Here is a 22926-nt window from a genome sequence, read left to right on the forward strand (position 1 = left end):
GAGAGAATCAAAAGGATGAAAAAATATATATTATGCATACACAAACCAAAAGATAGCTATTACAAATTTATTAATATTAGGCAAAGAAGACTTAAGACAAGGTGTACTACTAGAGAAAAAGACATTTCAAAATGATAAAAGAACTAATTCCACAGAAAGATACAAGAATCCAAAATCAGTGTGTATACGATAATAGAGCTTTGAAATACAAACAGTACATATGACAGATTTAAAGGAGAAAAAGAAGTGTCGAAAATCTTATGTGAAAATCTCAACAACTTGTAGAAGATTTGAACAACTGTTAACCAATTTAACCTCACTGACCTACAAAGAACACTTCAGTCAACAATTAAAAACAAACACCCACTCTTTTCAAGTACTTCCTTTATTTCTTCAATGGTAATTGATCTACATAGACCATCTTCTCCTCCTCTCCCACAGCCCTTTGGTAGAGAGAGAAAATTATCCAAGTTTTCATTTTTTTAAATTAATTTGCATTATTGTACAAAGTAAGTCTCTTAATTATTATTTTTATAATTTCCTCAATTTTGATGATAATTTTACCTTTGTTGTTTCTAACTTTGTGTTTTGTCTCCCCCCATCTCAATTCCCTCACTGCCACCACTTTTTAATTGAGTTAGTTAGCTATTTTTCAATAGTGTTCTTTTTCAAAAAATTTTTTTCTAAAAAATCATGATTAGATTTATTTATTTACATATTTAATTTGGCTTGTATGACTAGTATTGCTGAATTATCAGTGCACAAATATTAATATATTCTATATCTTCATTTTGAATTTTAATCTATGGCCTTATAAAGTGTCTTTTTGTGTTCTTCTTTTAGTGTTTTTTGGTCTAAATTCTACCTGTCAGATGTCTACCTACTTTCTTTTTATCTGCATTTGCCTGGTATAATATTGCTTGTTCTTTACTTTTTACCCATTCAGAATATTTGTTTCAGATCTGTCTTGTGAATGTAGCACAGAGTATTGAATTTTGCTTTGTTAGGCAATTTGAACTTCTTTTTTTCTATCAATACATAATTTAAGCTGTTACACAACTGTCAATATGAATAATAACTTTGGTCTTTGTTCTTTTATATTATTGTGTGATATACACACCCACATCAAATTTCATTACATAACTAGTTTTATATATTCTCTTTCACTCTGTGTGTTTATCAGTATACCTTTTGACATTTATAAAGGTTTGCATTTTTTTAAATGGTTACAGTATTTGTTGTATTTCTACTGTTATGCTGGATTAAAAACAAAACAAAACAAAACAAAACAAAAGACACCCCGAACTCAATGTTTAGAGCAATAAGCATCAACCCGGTTCATGAGTGTATGAGTCAGTGATTTCAGCTGGGTGGTGGCTCTGGTTTAAGCTAGATTTACTTTCATTTCTGGGACTATGTTGGCTATTGACTGGGACAATTTAGCTCTGTATCTTACATTCTTATTACATTCCTCCAGCAGGCAAGACTAGACTTCTTATGGCAAAAACAGAGTTGCAAAAGCCTAAGAAGCAACAGGCAAGTACTTTTTCAAACTTCTGTTTGAATTATATTCATTAACTTCTCATGGGCCAAAGGAAATAATATGATGAAGTCCAGAATCATAGAGGAGGGCAAATGAGAGGAATGCAGAACAGGAGGTCATTTTTGCAATCTAACACAGTTACAATTATTCTAATACCTTTATGTAATATCCTTAGACATCCCCTTTTTGGGGGGATATTGACTTTATTTTTTCATTTTTCTATTTATGATAAGTAGTGAAATTAGCTCGTAACTTTCCTCCCCTCCTCTTTCTTCTCTTAGAATCTAATTTGAAATAATGTCATTTTGTTCTCATTTAATTCTTATAAGGCAATCAGTGAGATCTGGAATTAGGCTAATTAAATTATACTCATTTGGAAAGAAACATCAGGAATAGGAAAAGCATACTGCTTCCAAGAGTGGTAAAAAATAAAAGATATCCAATCAGCATTGTTGCATGTCTTTATTCCCAGAACATTCAAAAGCTTGAATTAAGTTGTGGATTTAAGGAGGATTGGAGTTTTGCAAAGGAAAAGAGGTGCAAGAGAGAAGAGGACAGATGCTATGGAGCACTTGTAAAAGGAGAGTAAAGAGATGAAGGTCATGATGGACAGGGAGAGATGGTGGGAAAATCAATTGGGAGGTCTTTACCAGGTCAACAAATTACTGGAAAAAGTAAAGTTGAAGATTAAGAGGTAGTAGATGGAAAGCAGATGTTGGAAACTGAGGTTTTGGAGGAGATATAGATTAGAGAACGATGATGGGAGTATACGGGTATGTCAGGATGGAGGAAAAGATCTTGTGAGTGAGGAGCAAAAAATATTTAGACACAAGGCTTATGTCCCTTTGTACTGCAGTAAAGCATGGGCCATCTAAGGTCAAAGGAAATCCATTAATTCAAAAATATTTAATTAATGCTTATGCCTAGTTTTGTTCTATGTACTAAGGATATGGGAGTGGTGAATAGTACAGACCAGATACAGCTCTCATGGAGGTGACATTCTAGTAGAAGATTAGTCTAGAAGGGAGTTGACTTAAGCTTTCTCTGAAAATTGAATCAGTCAAGCTTGTGATAGAAACCAATATGTATCCAATTCAATATTGAACTCTCTGACAAGGTCTTAGGTAAACTGAAAAGAGATCCATATTATATATATTATATGTATGCAGTCAGTAAAAATCATATAATTTTTAGTTATCTGAAAAATTAGTTATATATGGGAAATCATCTCATATTCACATAGAAGTAAGTTGTATGTGTCTACTGGATCTTCCTAATATGTGGAACAAATAAATTTACATCAATATAAATAACTTTTTTATATCACCGGATCCACTTGATCTTGATAGAGTACTCATGGTATCTCCATCTACAGAGGCTCCATATGAAGAATCTCCATTTAGCCACAGTCATCCCAAAGCACTCATTATGTTTTCCCTCTCTCGAACAATTTCACAACTACTGCCCACAAATCAAACTTCTACATTGATATTGCTAACAATGTCTCTTAAGAGAACATCAGTATCTGTGCCAGATTATTGTCTCCAGATGCCCAGAAATATTATTGGCAATTCATCAAAGTTCTAGAGGAGATATGCACTCCATATAGATGTTGGGGGTTGGGCAGTAGAAGAGATAGATTTCTATGTAATTTCATGCCACAGCTGCCCTGGGCTATTAAGCATCCCTCTTGTGTACAGAGTTCCCAAACATCTCCCAGACAAGCTTCTCTACCTAGCTATTGGCTCTTGTTGAATCCAATGACATATGTCACAGTGATTAGGAGTTTGGACCCTGGAGTCACATAGAACACATTCCCTTCACAATCCCTAATATTGCAGACTTTAAGAGGCATCTATTTATAATGAATAAATTTAAAATATGCTTATTAATGGATGATTAAATTCCAGACTGTAAATAGATGTATATCCAGGGAAAGTCATATTTTAAGATATATTCTACACTTTTAGTATAAATATGTAAAAACTATCCATTAAACTATTTTTAATACATCAGCATATTGCTAGGAAATAAATTTTTATATAAGAGGAAGTGTGGATAAGGAAGATATTTAGTTTCTTTATCTCTTCTTTCAATCATGAAGTCTAGTCATAAAAGTGGGAGTCATTCAATGTAATGGACTAGGAAAGAAGTGTTGCAAAAACCAGTAGAGGCAAAGACAAAAATAGATATTTTATCCTTGAAGCCAAGACTACACTTATCTAGACAAGATCTGCACCTCACAACTCAAAACATGTTGGCCAACTAGCATTCTTTGGGAGGCATTCTTTCCTGAACTTCTTTTGGTTTAAGTACCAAAAAAAAAAAAAAAAAAAATTTCATAGATGAAGTAGCACTTATCTATGCTTTTTAAAATTGGTTTCCTCTTTTAAGCTGTGATTGTGCTGATTTAGAAGATCATAGTATGTAAAATTTAATAACAGAATACAGGGCAACAGCCTTACAAAGTTTATAACAGAATCAAAGTATCAGGACTCTCAGAAATCATTGTGATAGTAATCCATTCTGTGTAACTGATCTGGCCTGATTAAAGTGGAATTTAGCATTTGTTTCTGGGTATGTGAAGAAGTTTTAGTTCACATAAAAAGTGCCATTGTTTTCAATTGCTTGATTTGGTTGAATGATCCTTTCAAAGTGATAAAGAAAAGAAAAAGAACATTTTCAACTTGACACTTTTCTGTTCAAAAAAACAAAACATCTCATTTGAACAAAACAATATGGTCAGCAGAATTATTCCTTACAGTTTCCTAAGGGAATAAAAATAATGAATAATCTGGTCTTTTGACTGTGACCTCTTTGGATTTCAACAGATTTTTTTTTTCCTCTTGAAGGGTAAAAATTCTAAATCTATTGAGAAATGGTCAACACATGAGCCCTAGTCACTCACTCAGTGACTTGATACATACTCTTCTCTCTTCTCAGTACAATCATGTGGCATTGGAATGAAACAGCAGCAGCACTTTGACGTTGAAATTTACTGAAACCAAACAAAAAAAGAGTCCATAAGGATTATACTCTGTGTAAAACTTCTGTCCAGAAAACCATCCTTGGAAACTGAATTCCATAATTATATGTGTCTGAACAAAAACATTCCAAAGGCATTTTTATTACTTGTTTTATTACTATTTACTTGTTTTTGTTTGTTGTTTTGTATAACTTTTATATCCAAAAGCCATAACACAGCTTTAATTTCCCTTTTAGTATTGAGAAATTGATATTTATCTTTAGCTCTTATTGCAAAAAATTGTGTTACCTGAGAGGGAGCAATTACGTTAAGTACGTCTGTCACACAACCCAATGGGAAGAGAACTTAACTGTGTTTTCCAAATAAGAAAGAATGAGATACATTTTACTCTTTCCCCTTTAAAGAGGGACAGCAGGGCTTAGCTCCAGGAGACCTGAGGATATTCTTCCTGTGGGAGAGAGTTGAAGCTTATGTTTTCCAAGACCTAGGCTCTTGACAAAGAACTAGATTGCTGGGAGAAGAGGCTGGGCTGGAGCTTCATGAGAAGCAGCTGCTGGGCCTGTTTCAGAAAGCAACTTCCAGAGAGACAGCAGAGACAGGTATCTGTGAGTTATTGCATGGAAGAGGCACCTCCTACATGCAGTACCTTGGATGGGAAGGAATGGCTGGATGGTTGTAGTACAGCTCTAGACATTAGGCCTATTTGAAAGGAGCTACAGTTTCAACTGAGAAACTGAAACTGTGCAAGACAAGCACTTATCAGCGTCAAGTGTAGCCGCAGAGGGATGAGCCCCTTACAGTGAAGTTCAAGGCCAACATCCTCCCTGCTCTCCAATGAAAACCACAGAAGACTTATCTGTGAAGAAAATTGTAGGGATCTCCTCTCAATATCTGACAAAGAAGTCCTTTCTCACCAACTCTTGCAGGTCAGCTTTCGTTTGATTACAGTATTTGAATTCAGTGGAGCAAACTCAGAAAATTTAAATTTTCTGTAGCCAGGCCTGTCATTTTTCAAGAATTGCTTAAATTTTTAGCTCTCTTATCTGTACTTTCCATCTGAAAAGTAAAAGTTTCAGCCCAGTATATAGTCCAAGTTTTCTTTCCTGACTAAAAGGTCTGAGGACAATTTCCTGTTTTATTTACATCAATAATTAAGAAATTCTTTTTTGATTACTTTATTCCTTTATGTTCTGCCTCCAATTTCTTGTGTTACTTAGCTTTTATTTCAGAAATGGCTGTCATTAAGCAAGCATTTCTGAAGCTGTCTTCTTTCTTCATGTGTACTTTGGGTAAAATTCTAATTTGTTCTTCTGAACTTATTCTTCTCATTTTCTATGAAATACCTTCTAAAATACGTCGACTTTAGTGATAAGTCATAAGTGTGACTTATGGCAGGAAAAAATTAAACTTGCATATTTAAGTAAGTGTCCAATGCATCTACATTAAAACACAAAGGAACAAGATTAGCTAGCATGTTTTTCTATCAGGAGACATTCTCAGAGTTAGAAATCCTCTGCTGGCCATTGCTGTTTCCTTAAATATTAGCCCTCAGCCTGGCAGACAACACCATGTGTGATAAACAACTCATTAAGTAATTGAATGAATGAATGAGTGTCCTGAGGCAAGTTCCAACTTTCAATTAAAAAAAAACCTTCCTTTGAGAAGATTCACTGAAAAACAAATGATTTAGCCTCTGTTTAAACTGATATTAAGAAACCAGAAAACTAGTTTATGTGTCTGCTCATACTAATTAACCGAAATATTACATTTTGGAAAACAAAAAAGGAGAAGAAAATAGCCTTCTAGGCACTGGGGGAAAAACCCCTTACAAAATTAAACAAAGACATTTATTTTACAACAGCTTTAAATGTTCTTCCTTCTAACCCCACATCTAGGAAACTACTATAACCCTCTATCTTCAAAGTCTATGTCAATAATTCAATTTTTGGAAAACATACTAGTGGTGCCCTCAATACACTCTTCCATACATGGTCCTTCTTAATTAATGGACACTTAGCCAGAAGTTTTGCATCTTATCCTGTAGGTTCTAGTCCATAAACCATTAATTATAAATTCATGGGTCATTATGGAAAGTTCTTCAATATATATGAACCATCTGGACACGTGGTAACAATCTTATTTTTTTAATGGCTTAGACACATCCTTTGACTATTTCTTTGGCTATTTACCTAATTGATAGCTACCAGCATTTATGGGATGAAAAATTTAAATGAGGGAATATAACATACTGAAAAAACCAAAGAATAACTACAGTTCAGATTAGAGAGCTATAAATAACTACTTCCAAAGTCTAGGGAAAGCTCAGCATGGTAGGAAGGTTGTATCAGCTTAAGTTTTCAAATTATCATGGAAATATATTTCAGGATAGTCTTTAACTATTAATATTTCAAATATCTACTTTTGTTTTAACTTATTCATTGCTTGATAATTAAAAACTACCATTTTGAAGAATATGAAAGCATTATTTATTCTTTTTTTAAACATCTTTATTGGCATATAATTGCTTTACAATGGTGGGTTAGTTTCTGCTGTATAGCAAAATGAATCAGCAATACGTATACATATATCGCCATGTCCTCTCCCTCTTGCATCTCCCTCCCTCCCTCCCTATCCCACCCCTGTAGGTGGACACAAAGCACCAAGCTGATCTCCCTGTGCTATACGGCTGCTTCCCACTAGCTATCTATTTTACATTTGGTAGTGTATATATGTCCATGCCTCTCTCTCACATTGTCCCGGCTTCCCCTTTCCCCTTCTTGTGTCCTCAAGTCCATTCTCTACATCTGCATCTTTATTCCTGTCCTGCCCCTAGGTTCTTCAGAACCACTTTTTTTTTTTTTTTTTTTTTTTAGATTCCATATATATGTGTTAGCATATGGTATTTGTTTTTCTCTTCTGACTTACCTTACTCTGTATGACAGACTCTTAGGTCTATCCACCTCACTACATATAACTCAATTTCATTTCATTTTACAGCTGAGTAATATTCCACTGTAAATGTGTGCCACATCTTCTTAATGCATTCATCTGTCAATGGACACTTAGGTAGATTCCATGTCTGGCTATTGTAAATAGAGTGCAGTGAATATTGTGGTACATGACTCTTTATGAATTATGGTTTTCCTAGGGTATATGCCCAGTAGTGAGATTGCTGGGTCATATGGTATTTTGATTTTTAGTTTTTTAAGGAAGCTTCATACTGTTCTCCATAGTGGCTGTATCAATTTATATTCCCACCAACACTTTAAGAGGGTTCCCTTTTCTCCACATCCTCTCCAGCATTTATTGTTTGTAGACTTTTTGTTGATGGCCATTCTGATCAGTGTGAGATGATATCTCATTGTAGTTTTGATTTGCATTTCTCTAATGATTAGTGATGTTGAACATCCTTTCATGTGTTTGTTGGCAATCTGTATATCTTCTTTGGAGAAATATCTTTTTAGGTCTTCTGCCCAGTTTTGGATTGAATTGTTTGTTTTTCTGATACTGAGCTACATGTGCTGCTTGTATATTTTTGAGATTAATCCTTTGTCAGTTGCTTCATTTGCAAATATTTTCTCCCATTCTGAGTTTGTCTTTTCGTCTTGTTTATGGTTTCCTTTGCTGTGCAAAAGCTTTTAAGTTTCATTAGTTCCCATTTGTTTGTTTTTGTTTTTATTTCCATTTCTCTAGGAGGTGGGTCATAAAGGATCTTGCTGTGATTTATGTCATAGAGTGTTCTGCCTATGTTTTCCTCTAAGAATTTGATAGTGTCTGGCCTTACATTTAGGTCTTTAATCCATTCTGAGTTTATTCCTGTGCATGGTGTTAGGGAGTGTTCTAATTTCATTCTTTTACATGTAGCTGTCCAGTTTTCCCAGCACAAGTTATTGAAAAGGTAGTCTTTTCTCAATTGTATATTCTTGCCTCCTTTATCAAAGAAATGTGGCTATATGTGCATGGGATTATCTCTGGGTTTTCTATGCTGTTCCATTGATCTATATTTTTGTTTTTATGTCAGTACCATACTGTCTTGATTACTGTAGATTAGTAGTATAGTCTGAAGTCTGGGAGCCTGATTCCTCCAGCTCTGTTTTTCTTTCTCCAGATTGCTTTAGCTATTTGGGGTCTTTTGTGTTTCCATACCAATTGTGAAATTTTTGTTCTAGTTCTGTGAAAAATGCCAGTGGTAGTTTGATAGGGATTGCACTGACTCTGTAGATTGCTTTGTGTAGTATAGTCATTTTCACAATGTTGACTTTTCCAATCCAAGCACATGGTATATCTCTCCATCTGTTTGTAACATCTTTAATTTCATTCATCAGTGTCTTATAGTTTTCTGCATACAGGTCTTTTGGATCCATAGGTAGGTTTATTCCTACGTATGTTATTCTTTTTGTTGCAATGGTAAACGGGAGAGTTTCCTTAATTTCTCTTTCAGATTTTCCATCATTAGTGTATAGGAATGCAAGAGATTTGTGTGCATTAATTTTGTATTCTGCTACTCTACCAAATTCATTGATTAGCACTAGTAGTTTTCTGGTAGAATCTTTAGGATTATCTATGTATAGTATCATGTCATCTGCAAACAGTGAAAGCTTTAGTTCTTTTCTGATTTGGATTCCTTTTATTTCTTTTTCTTGTCTGATTGCTGTGGCTAAAACTTCCAAAACTATGTTGAATAACAGTGGTGAGAATGGAAAACCTTGTCTTGTTCCTTATCTTAGAGGAAATTGTTTCAGTCTTTCACAATTGAGAACAATGTTGGCTGTGGGTTTGTCATATATGGCCTTTATTATGTTGAGGTAAGTTCCCTCTATGCCTACATTCTGGAGGGTCTTTATCATAAATGGCTGTTGAATTTTGTCGATAGCTTTTTCTGCACCTATTGAGTTGATCATATGGTTTTTATTCTTCAACTTGTTAATATGGTGCATCACATTGATTGATTTGTGTACATTGAAGAATCCTTTCATTCCTGGGATGAACCCCACGTGATCATGGTGTATGATCCCTTTAATGTGCTGTTGGATCCTGTTTGCTAGTATTTTGTTGAGGATTTTTACATCTATGTTCATCAGTGATATTGGCCTGTAGTTTTCTTTCTTTGGGATATCTTTATCTGGTTTTGATATCAGGGTGATAGTTGCCTCATAGACTGAGTTTGGGAGTGTTCATACTTTTGCTATATTTTGGAAGAGTTTGAGAAGGATAGGTGTTAGCTCTTCTCTAAATGTTTGATAGAATTCGCCTATGAAGCCATCTGGTGCTGGGCTTTTGTTTGTTGGAAGATTTTAAATCACAGTTTCAATTTCAGTGCTTGTGATTGTTCTGATTTTGTTTTGTATTTCTTCCTGGTTCAGCCTCAGAAGGTTGTGCATTTCTAAGAATATGTTCATTTTTTCCAGGTTGCCCATTTTATTGGCATATAGTTGCTTGTAGTAATCTCTCATGATACTTAGTTTTGCTGCAGTGTCAGTTGTTACTTTTCTTTTTTCATTTCTAATTCTTTTACTTTGTGTCTTCTCCTTTTTTCTCTTGATGACTCTGGCTAATGGTTTGTCAATTTTGTTTATCTTCTCAAAGAACCAGCTTTTAGTTTTATTGATCTTTGTTATTGTTTCCTTCATTTCTTTTTCATTTATTTCTGATCTGATCTTTATGATTTCTTTCCTTCTGCTAACTTTGGTCTTATTTTGTTCTTCTTTCTCTAATTGCTTTAGGTGTAAGGTTGCGTTTTTAATTTGAGATGTTTCTTGTTTCCTGAGGTAGGATTGTATTGCTATAAAATTCCCTCTTAGAATTGCTTTTGCTGCATCCCAAAGGTTTTGGCTCACTGTGTTTTCATTGTCATTTGTTTCTAGGTATTTTTTGATTTCCTTCTTGATTTCTTCAGTGATCACTTGGTTACTTAGTAGTGAATTGTTTAGTCTCCATGTGTTTGTATTTTTTACTGATATTTTTGCTGTAATTGATATCTAGTCTCATAGCACTGGGGTCAGAAAAGATACTTGATACAATTTCAGTTTTCTTAAATTTACCAAGGATTGATTTGTGACACAAGGTATTATCTATCCTGAAGAATGTTCCATGATCACTTGAGAAGATAGTGTATTCAGTTGTTTTTGGATGGAATATCCTATAAATATCAATTAAGTCCATCGTGTTTAATGTGTCTTTTAAAGCTTCTGTTTCCTTATTTACTTTCATTTTTGATAATCTGTCCATTGTTGAAAGTATGGTGTTAAAGCCCTCTACTCTCATTGTGTTACTGTTGATTTTCCATTTACAGCCATTAGCATTTGTGTTATGTATTGAGATGCTCCTATGTTGGGTGCATAAATTTTTACAATTGTTATATCTTCTGCTTGGATTGATCCCTTGATGATTATGCAGTGTCCTTTGTCTCTTGTAATTGTCTTTATCTTAAAGTCTGTTTTGTCTTATATGAGAATTGCTACTCCAGCTTTCTTTTGATTTCCACTTGCATGGAATATCTTTTTCCATCCCCTCACTTTCAGTCCATATGTGTTCTTAGGTCTGAAGTGGGTCTCTTGTAGACACAATACATGTGGGTCTTGTTCTTGTATCCATTTAGCCAGTCTCTGTCTTTTGTTTGAAGCATTTAATCCATTTACATTTAAGGTAATTATGGATATGTATGTTCCTATTATCATTTTCTTAATTGTTTTGGGTTTGTTATTGTAGGTCTTTTCCTTCTCTTGTGTTTTTTCCTAGAGAAGTTCCGTTAACATTTGTTGTAAAGCTGGTTTAGTGGTGCTGAATTCTCTTTGCTTGCCTGTAAAGGTTTTAATTTATCCGTCGAATCTGAATGAGATCCCTGCTGGGTAGAGTAATCTTGGTTGTAGGTTTTTCCCTTGCATCACTTTAAATACGTCCTGTCACACCCTTCTGACTTGCAGAGTTTCTGCTGAAAGATCAGTTGTTAAACTTATAGGGATTCCCTTGTATGTTATGTGTTGCTTTTCTCTAGTTGCTTTTAATAATTTTTCTTTGTGTTTAATTTTTGATAGCTTGATTAATATGTGTCTTGGGATATTTCTCCCTCAATTTATCCTGTATGGGACTCTGTGCTTCCTGGAATTGATTGACTCTTTCCTTTCCCATATTAGGGAAATTTTCAACTATAATCTTTTCAAATATTTTCTTGGTCCCTTTCTTTTTCTTTTCTTCTTTCTGGGACTCCTATAATTTGAATATTGGTATGTTTAATCTTGTCCCAGAGGTGTCTGAGACTGTCCTCAATTCTTTTCATTCTTTTTTCTTTATTCTCCTCTGTAGTAGTTATTTCCACTATTTTATCTTCTAGGTCACTTATCCTTTCTTCTGCCTCAGTTATTCTGATATTGATTCCTTCTAGAGAATATTTAATTTCATTTATTGTGTTGTTCATTTTTGTCTGTTTGCTCTTTAGTTCTTCTAGGTCCTTTTTAAACTTTCTTGCATTTTCTCCATTCTATTTCCAAGATTTTGGATCATGTTTACTATCAATACTATGAATTATTTTTCAGGTAGACTGCCTATTTCCTCTTCATTTGTCTGGTCTGGTAGCTTTTTACCTTGCTCCTTCATCTGCTGTGTATTTCTCTGTCTTCTCATTTTGCTTAACTTACTGTGTTTGGGGGTTTCCTTTTCACAGGCTGCAAGTTCATAGTTCCCATTGTTTTTGGTGTCTTCCCCCAGTAGATAAGGTTGGTTCAGTGGATTGTGTAGGTTTCCTGGTGGAGGAGACTGGTGCCTATGTTCTGATGGATGAGGTTGGATCTTGTCTTTCTGGTGGGTAGCACCATGTCCGGTGCTGTGTTTTGGGGAGTCTGTGACCTTAGTATGATTTTAGGCATCCTCTCTGCTAATGGGTGGGGTTATGTTCCTGCCTTGCTAGTTGTTTGGCATGGGGTGTCCAGCACTTGAACTTGCTTGTCCTTGAGTGGAGCTGGGTCTTAGCATTGAGATGGAGATCTCTGTGAGAGCTGTCACCAACTGATATTATGTGTCTGGTGGACCAATGTCCTGAACTTGGCTCTGCCACCTCAGAGACTCAGGCCTGACACCTAGCCGGAGCACTAAGACCCTGTCAGCCACATGGCTGCTAGTGTTGGAGGGTCTCCTGCAGAGACAGGGGAATGGCTGTGGCTACCACGGGGACAAGGACACTGGCAGTGGAAGTTTGGGAAGTACTCTTTCAAGCATTATTTATGCTTATTCATCATTTATATTTCATTGTTCTTTCTAATTTAAAATATTTATATGACTATCCTAATATACAAGTTTAACAAATGATGAAATCAAATATACACATATGTGAATATATATAATATATTTAGCATTTTCAAACTAAACCCTATATAATATCACACATTGTTCTATTATTTACACTTTTTTACCATATTCTAAAATACTTCTTTAAATATTATCTTGTTCCTTATTAAGAGGCTTTATTTGATGGAAATTGACTCCATTCACAATGTTATTCAGAGTTTAAATATCTTACACCTTGTACCAAGGTTAAAGCTCACAAAACCTTTTCTATTTTCAAAATTCAAATCCATGGAGATCCCATACTTAACCAAATAAATTATCTTGGGATTAAGTACATAAAGAAGAGTTAGATTAATGAATTAAATAAATATGTTTTTCTGCTGAAGACACAAACCACACTCTTCATCCTCATTTTGCTAATGACACAACCACATTCTGTGAAAAATCACAGTCTCTTTGGTAGGTAAGTCAGACAATAAGCTAAAAAGTATTTTGGAATATATGCACACTAAGTGTGTTTATTTTGGCCTATCTCTTTCCAAAGTAAATGGCTAGGAGATTATATGAAGTTATGCACACAGTCATTTAAAACTTAAGAAAAGGAAGAAGAGATCTATCATTCAATTTTCTTCTGTTTCCTTGTCTTCAGGGAAACAGTAGACTCACACACACACACACACACACACACACATAGACTCACACATGCCCAGCAACACTTACCTTTAGCATGAAGGAGCATTTCAATAGGAACTCCACAACAGAAAGTCTGTAACAGTGTCCTAAAGGATAGGATTTTAGAGACAGCAATGGAAGAAATTATTGGAAAGTATAGGGTAAGTTAGAACTGGGAATGTCAAAAATGTCTGAAAACAAAGCATGCTGGTCAAATTGAATCCTCTTCTCTGCTATTAGGAACTTTAAAAACCACTGGCCTCCTTGAACCACTCTCATCCCTTTTTTTTTTTCTATCCTTGTCTCCCTCCCTTCCTCCATTCATGCCTTCTTCCCTCCTTCTCTCTCTCCCTCCTTCTACTTGCCTCTCTTTCATCTCTCCCTAGTAACATGTGAAAGCACTTGCTCACTTGAACCTCTGGAGTATGATTCCAGAGCCCACCTTCTTAGCCCTTAATATATAACTGCTTCAGGATTCCCATTTCTTCCCGTCTATGACTTCAAAGAGATGGAGCATAGGTTTTTTACTTTCACATTATATAGTTTTTTTTTAAATTTAAACAAGCATGTGTTTTGGTGTGTGTGTGTGCAATTCATTTTTAGAACTTTTATCTAATTATTTTCATATCTGCTTTTATGTATTAACAGTTGAATCTTCTAAAAGAGACTCTTCAAAAATCTAATTTAAAATCTCATTATTATTACAATTTTTTGGAATGCTAATCCTGTGCATTTTGCTGCCTGTCCTCTTAGTGGACTGTGTCAACAGCAGCTGCTATACCAAGGGACCAAAAGCTTACTGTTCATATTTTTGCCCAGTCCCAGGCCCTCTTCTCTAAGGTGAGGATAAAACAAGTCTCTGACTTCTAGGACATTATGTGTAGTGGAAGAGACAGAAAATACATAAACAAACATAAAATCAAACTGTGTGTCAGTTGGCAGCAGTTGCTATGAAGGTGAACTCCTAACACCTCATTACTGTTAGTATGCCCTTACTGGGGACACACTGGGATTTCCATCAGGTCCCCACCCTTTCCTCCCCAAGGCCGCCTTACTATTTCTCCTCCCCATCTGCCCTTTGAACATACTCCCTGCATTCATCTGTGGCCTGGTGAACCTGCCCATAATGCTCCCTGACCTAATATAGTGGTAGAGACTTTATCCATGGCCTGGGGCAGAGAAGGAGCAAGGAGACACAGCTAGACCAGGAAGCCAAGAGCCTTTGCTTGTTCTTAGCAGAGGCTGTAACCTCCAAGCCCCTGGTGACCCTCCCTTTGAGTCAGTGTTCTGCCTCATGAGTCTGGTTCTGACAAGGTCCCGCCACCACCCTCTGTCTCACTCCACACCAGGCTGGGCCAGGGCCACCCCAAGGGACCTGTTCCCGCGGATTACCTGAGGCTCTGTCAGACCTGTTTTTTACTGGTTTATATTATGGTCCTAAGTTTTTAAAGTAAAGCTGGGACTTCCCTGGAATTCCAGTGGTTAGGACTCCTCGCTTCCACTGCAGGGGGTGCAGGCTCAATCCCTGGTCGGGGAACTAAGATCCTGCATGCCGCATAGTGCGGCCAAAAATAATTAAATAAATGAAATTTTAAAATAAATAAATAAAGTAAAGCTAACTTTGTATGGATGATGTCTCAAATGTATTACATAATATTATTTAGGGAAAAAAATTGTACAGGTTAAACAGTGCAACATGAGGGGAAGAAAAGTGCTACTTAAAAGGAATACCTTCTAACCAGTCTCAAATTTGTGTTAAACCCTTGGCTTAGAGATTTCCATGGCATGCATACAGAAAATGTTAATTCAGATTTCATACCACATGTGGCACAGTATCACTGAGGTTCCAGAGTTTTCATAAAAGATATTTATATAAAAATGTGTATATATTATATGTATATATATTCATGTATATTATATATGTGTATATACATAAAAAGCATACATATATAATACATAAATAGAGATTATGCACACACACATATATGTATATTTTTTTCTTCTCCCAGGAATTGGCTCACTTCTTTTTTTTAAATTCTCCTGGGATGGTGGCAGGCTCCAGTTTTATGTAATGATCTCAGTCTGGCTTTCACTCCTGAGACAATGTCTTCTGCTCTAGAATGGGCATTACCATCTCAGGCCCTACCACTTAGGTCTCATCTCTGCTCTGATATCCTTACAACCATCAGGGTATCAGTTTAAGAGCATATTGCAAGCTTATTGTAAGTTTATGGTTTTAATTTTAAGTTTCATCTTTGGCTTCTGGGGACTTCTGAGATCTTGTGTTTGTTAAAAATGCAAACTTTCTAGGTATTTGTACGTGGGCACAGCAGTTTGTATTAGCTCAGTCCATTATGCTGTTGGCTGCTGTAGTATTAAACCCACCTGAATTTCCTCAGTCATTTAAGTCTTCTTCCCATGGGTTCTTCAAATTTTAGTTTTTATTTAGGGTTTTAGTGTTTCTTAAAATCCAATATTGAAGAAAAAATTTCTTTAAGAGTATGCCACTAGCTCTTCTATGCTTGGAGCAGAAACAGTAAAAATACAAGAATTACTGCTCCAATAATGCAGTGTTGTATGATGTTGCTCTTTTATTAAGAAAGGTGTTTTTCTTTTTTCTCCTCTATTTTCTTTCCCTGCTCCTCTCTCTTCTTAAATTGAAATGCTAGAGCATTTAGCACTCTTTTACTTAAAGAGTTAAAGAGGAAAGTAACACTATTAAAGGGAAAAGGGGGACTCTCCCCAACTCTAGAGCTCCAAACGGTAAAATCCTTAAGGGAAGACAGAGTGCACACAACCTGGAAAAAGACGTGAAAGAAAACATGATGAATTTGGCCAAGGCTTCCCTGTCCCACCACTTAACCTAGGACAGAGGACAGGTGCCCAAATCTGGAATTGGTAAAGGAGGGGGATAGTTAGAAGAGAAATTTTAATTATGTAGATAAGGGTGGGTCTCAAAGAGGGAGAGACCCTGTACCTGAGTTCTTAAATGAAGCCCTTAGAAAATAGCAAAATGCATAGGTTTGTGGGTACTGAGAGTAGAGGGGAATACTGAATCATTCTCAGATAGAGGTGTTTAAATGTTGTCTCTAGACAGATACAGGCTTAGTTGACATCACAACATAGAGATGTTGGAAAAACAGATCCATTTCTAGGTTTCCACAATGCCAAGAAGTATAATGGGTAGAAGTGGGTAGACCTAGAAGCCATACAACTGGAAATTGGGACATTTCTACAGCATGGATCAAGAACTGAATTCCAGAATGTTCTATAGCTATCTCGACAGATTCTAAAGAGGACAAATGGCACTGATGATGACGTGTCACTACTAATGCCTTATTATGTCATAAGCCTCCTTAATATTGTGTGCTTCTTAAGAAAAAGACTTGATCACAAATTGATTGACATTCATTTCCAGCACCATGAAAGAATGGAGGACAGAAAAAGAAAATGAGTGATAGAAACTACAAACAGGTAGCATTACTTATAGGAACTGAATTTAAACCTGTGCCAGAAACAGAAACAATGCTTTCCTTAATCCAAACTTCTCTTTCAAGTTTGTTCATTTGTTTGATTTGAAATGCTTCCCCCTAAAACATGCAATGTTTTTCTTTTAGTAGCAAAAACATGTAATACTTGGTATGTATGTTTTCTAAGGCACTGATTTCAAACTAATATCTAAGGCCAGATTCAAATGCATTATTTTTTTTCATCTCACAGTGGGACGTTGGAGACTGCTCAGACTTGCTCCCAGGAACCAATTATACACTTTTCTTCCCATGTTTACTAGTGTTTACTCCATGTTTACTGATGTCATCCAGGTAGCTCAAAATTGGTCCTAGTGGGAGTATTTAGCCCATAGAAAGCAGCAAATGCTGTATGTCGGGGCTTTCCCCTCTCCTGAGAGCTGCTGTTAAATGTTTAGCAATTCACCACTGATCCTACATCTTTAGCACTGGGGAACCATTTTTAAACTTCCCATGTTTCTGCTACAACTGAATTTATTTTTAGTTTTTGAGCAGAGAATACCCAGTCACATATGACATTTTTTATGAATCCTGAGTGTTCCAGATTTCTAATTTAGTAAAAAGTCATGTTTTAAAAAAATTGAATTATTGGACTTATGGAATTTCTGTGGGACTGGGATCCAATTGCATGATCCCCCCACCCCATAGTGCCCGCCCAGTACTTTGCATCTGTTGGGCACACATACAGCCCCAGCAGCAGCCTCTGAAGCAACAACTGCTCCTCTAATGACCCACGGGGCAGATTTTATATTAGCCCTTTCATGGAAAATAGAGTAGTAGGAAATCATGTCATGAGATGTTCTGTGGGTAGATACATAATTATAATGCTGTTTTTATTCTTTTTTATAGTACTGACCAATGTCAAACTTTTGAAGAAATTAATGATGAGGAAATTAAAGGAAGGAAATGAAATGGACTGCAGTGGTATGTATAGTTTATCTAGCCTTAGAGAATTCAGAGATAAAGGATGAAAGACTTGTTCCAGAAGTAAAGGGTGGGAGTTTCTTTTATCAAGTGAAATGAGTATAAGTGAATTAAAAGATCACTCAGAAAAGACTTCGTTTATTATCCAGATCTGCTGGTGTTTTATCTTTTGCAGAAAATGACAGTTTGTGAATGCTCTGCTTAGTGCCCTATATGACAAGAGGGAAGGCAGTGGTGTGGGCAGTGAGGCTAAAGACAGGAAAACATAAAGTTAAGAAAAAATAGCCTGAGGGTTGCCTGGAGGGGAGAAAAGGGAGGAGGGGTAAGGCTTACAGAAAAGTGGGCAATTTCCAGACTGCACACAGACTTCCTTCAACAACAGGGAAAAAGCCTCAGGATTTCCTAGTCCCAAAGATTTAGATGACATGATACAGCAGAATAATGACTGCTGGCTCAGAGGTCAAGCCAGTCGTCTGGACTCTCTGTAGTTGGTAACAGTTATTACATTAGCTCCTGATGCCAAAAAATTATAAAAATGAGAAATTTCCCTAAATCACAATCCATTTTGATTTGCAAGGGATCTAACTTGTATTATTTTTCTCTCAGACTGATATTTTTATACAGTGCTCAAAGCTATTTCTTCCTCCAACATTTTTAATCAGTCCAGTCATACAAAAACCATACTAAGACATATGTGAATGTTCAAAATAAAGTCAAACTTTAACATTCTTATATACTTTATAACTTATTAGCTGAGTAATTTACATGTTTCTACAAACTGCCTTTTTTATACTGAAACAAATAGCTACTAATTGATATGTATTGGCTGGAAATTTTTTAGTTGAAATACATTAACTTTTTTTTTCTTTAAGAAAAATACAGAATGCAATATTGTACAATAGAAACACTCATTTGAATAAATCATATCAGTGCATTGGAAATTGAGATCTGAGCCACTTTCCTTCAAGAATGTATAAAATAATTCAAATAGAACTTTATTTAGTAGTGAGTCATATTAATAGTAATTAGTTTAAGAACAAATGCTGCTGAGCAGAGGATGAGGTAGTTTAAGGCAACAATACAATGAGAGAAAAAAAAAAGTCCCAGGTGGCTAAGTCTCTTCCTTACACTCAGTTAAATGCAATAATTTTTTCAGGTTAATGATTTTGTTCACTCATTCAATAAATATTCGTTGGAGCCTAATACGTGTCAGGTACTCTTTCGGGCACTGGAGATACAACAGGGGAAAATAGACCAAAAAAAAAAAAAGAGATAATATTGGATCATTTCCCTCAGTGTCTGACCTACTAGGAAGAAACTAATACCTAAAGGAAAGTACAGGTCCCTGACTGCATTTGGTACAGTGGTGCATTAATTACCACAGGGGAACACGAGGAAACTGGCTTGGCCTCTCCTCTGTCCTTGCTGATTTCCTGGTGAGGAACTGGCCACAAATAGTTAAAAAAGGTCTGTTTTCATTTTCTCCCTCAATGTGCAGAGCAGAAACCTTTTAAAAGCCCAAAGTGTGGAGTTAGGGATAGGTTCTCTCTTTCCCCAAACCTCTGATATTAGCTGCTGGCTTGATATTTGCCTGAAAATAAGTTTTATCAACCTCTAAAATGAGAAAGTTGGAAATTATTTCCACTCTCCTTAATAAAGTTGCATTTGAAGAATTTTACTTCTATTATCTTCCTTAAAAAGTAGCTTCAACTTCACACATGATCTAGGTACAAGCTAAAGATATTTATCCTTGCATGCTTTAACCATTTGTAATTTAGAACTGGAATATTGCCAGCTCTTGAATTATCTTCAGATGGGCAAAGAATTTATCTAATATCTTATTTTTTGTTTTTTGGGTTTTTTTTAACATCTTTATTGGAGTATAATTGCTTTACAATGGTGTGTTAGTTTCTGCTTTATAACAAAGTGAATCAGTTATACATACACATATGTCCCCATATCTCTTCCCTCTTGTGTCTCCCTCCCACTCTCCCTATCCCACCCCTCTAGGTGGTCACAAAGCACGGAGCTGATCTCCCTGTGCTATGTGGCTGCTTCCCACTAGCTATCTATTTTACGTTTGGTAGTGTATATATGTCCATGCCACTCTCTCACTTTGTCGCAGCTTACCCTTCCCCCTCCCCATATCTTCAAGTCCATTCTCTAGTAGGTCTGTGTCTTTATTCCCATCTTGCCCCTAGGTTCTTCATGACCTTTTTTTTTTTCTTTTACATTCCATATATATGTGTCAGCATACGGTATTTGTTTTTCTCTTTCTGACTTACTTCAGTTTGTATGACAGATTCTAGGTCCATCCACCTCACTACAAATAACTCAATTTTGTTTCTTTTTTTGGCTGATAATATTCCATTGTATATATGTGCCACATCTTCTTTATCCATTCATCTGTTGATGGACACTTAGGTTGCTTCCATGTCCTGGCTATTGTAAATAGAGCTGCAATGAACATTGTGGTACATGACTCTTTTTGAATTATGGTTTTCTCAGGGTATATGCCCAGTAGTGGGATTACTGGGTCATATGGTAGTTCTATTTTTAGTTTTTTAAGGAACCTTCATGCTGTTCTCCATAGTGGCTGTACCAATTTACATTCCCACCAACAGTGCAAGAGGGTTCCTTTTTCTCCACACCCTCTCCAGCATTTACTGTTTCTAGATTTTTTGATGATGGCCATTCTGACTGGTGTGAGATGATATCTCATTGTAGTTTTGATTTGCATTTCTCTAATGATTAGTGATGTTGAGCATCCTTTCATGTGTTTGTTGGCAATCTGTATATCTTCTTTGGAGAAACGTCTATTTAGGTCTTCTGCCCATTTTTGGATTGGTTTGTTTGTTTTTTTGCTGTTGAGCTGCATGAGGTGCTTGTAAATTTTGGAGATTAATCCTTTGTCATTTGCTTCATTTGCAAATACTTTCTCCCATTCTGAGGGTTGTCTTTTGGTCTTATTTATGGTTTCCTTTGCTGTTCAAAAGCTTTTAAGTTTCATTAGGTTCCATTTGTTTGTTTTTGTTTTTATTTCCATTTCTCTAGGAGGTGAGTCAAAAAGGATCTTGCTGTGATTTATGTCATAGAGTGTTGTGCCTATGTTTTCCTCTAAGAGTTTGATAGTGCCTGACACTATCAAACTCTTAGAACAAAACACTATCAAACTCTTACAGATAATATCTTATTTTAAAGTTAATTTTTTTTTTTTACTTTATCAAATTTAGATGAGACAAGACTGCAGTCATTAATTTTACATTCTCCTCAGACTGGAGAGACTGGCTTCATCTCTGCTCTTGGCATCATGAAATGCCAACTGAAATTTGTGCCTTGACTGTTTTAATGATCAAATGTGTTGCGTTTGGAACTTTGTAATAAAATCTATTTTCAGAACTTTAGCCATGCTGGTCTCCTTTTTTGTCTCTCAATTATGTTATTCTCAACCCAGCTACAAAGCTGTTTCTGTGCTGAGAGAATTTCTTCTTCCAAAACCCAGAATGCTTTTTCACCTAGTTAACTCCAGTTCCTCCTTCACATCAAGCTTTCCTTAAGCATCACCGTCCCCTTCAGGTTAGATTTGATTTGTTTTGTCATATATTTGGAAAGAACCATGTAACTTTCCTGTCTAGCGTTTAACCACATATAATTTTTAACTTTTCAGTATGGAAACTTGTAGAGAGAATAGTATGATTCAGCCTTCTGTACACATCACCACCAGCTTCAACAACAACCACCCATGGGTAATATTATTCTCTTAACAATTAAATCAGTTATAATATACATATAATAATATTTAGCCATTTTAAATTTAAATTTTGATTGCTTTTGTCTAAGGCATATACTTTTGTAACCATCTCCATAATTGTGATGTAGAACATGTCCATCACCCTAAAATGTTTCTCTAGCCCCTTTGATGTCAACATTATACCAACTTTTTGTCAAGTTGTTTCATGTCTTCTTAAGTTGTAAAAATCCTTTATATATTCTGGGTACAACTACTTAGTTATATTTTGCAAATATTCTTTTCCCAGACTCTGGATTGTCTTCTCATTTTTTAAAACAGTATTTTTGGAGGATTAAAAGGTTTTAATATATATCAAGTCCAATTTATCAGTTTTTTTAGGATTTATGTTTTTTGTGTGCTTTCCAAGAAATCTATCCAGAACCCAAGATCACAAGATTTTTTCTCCTATATTTTATTCTAAAAAGTTTTCTAATTTTGGATCTAACCTTTAGGTCTATGATCAATTATGAGTTTATCTGTGTATATGGTATGATGTAAGAGTCAAGTTTTAATTCATTTAATTTCATATGATGATATTCAATTGTTCCAGCATCACTTGTTGAAAAGAATTTTTCATAGTCAAATACCTTGACATCTTTGTGGAAAATCCATTTACTATGTATGTGTGGATCTACTTCTAGATGCTCAATTTTTTTCCTTTTATGTACAAATCTATCTTTTACTCAGTGCCATGTTGGCTCAATTACTATAGCATTTTACTAAGTCTCATAATTAAGTCATGTATATCCTTCAACTTCAACCTTCCTTTTCAAAGCAATTTTGGTTATTCCAGGTTCTTTGCTTTTTTATACGAATATTAAAATCAACTTGTTGATTTCTAACAACAAAAACCCATTGTAATTTTGATTGGGATTGTCTGAAACCTTTCTGATCAATTTTTATAAAGTTGACATTTTAACAGCATTGAATCTTCTAACCCATAGACATATATCTCTATTTATTTAGTAGCATTATTTTGTAATTGGAAAAGAAACAGATTTTATTAGGTGAGTGGGTGAGAAAGGGACACAATGAGAGGAATGGAGTAACATCTTTCTCATAGCAGGTCTTCTGAACTCTTTTTGAGGTCTCTGTGAGGAGAGGAATTTTAAAAAACTGATGTTGATGGTTTCATTTAAGGACAACTGTGGAACTCTGGATATGAGGGCTATCCTGGGACTCGGTGACAATGAGTTGTAAAATC

This window comes from Globicephala melas, chromosome 5 (assembly GCF_963455315.2).
Source record: "Globicephala melas chromosome 5, mGloMel1.2, whole genome shotgun sequence".
Taxonomy (NCBI): Eukaryota; Metazoa; Chordata; class Mammalia; order Artiodactyla; family Delphinidae; genus Globicephala; species Globicephala melas.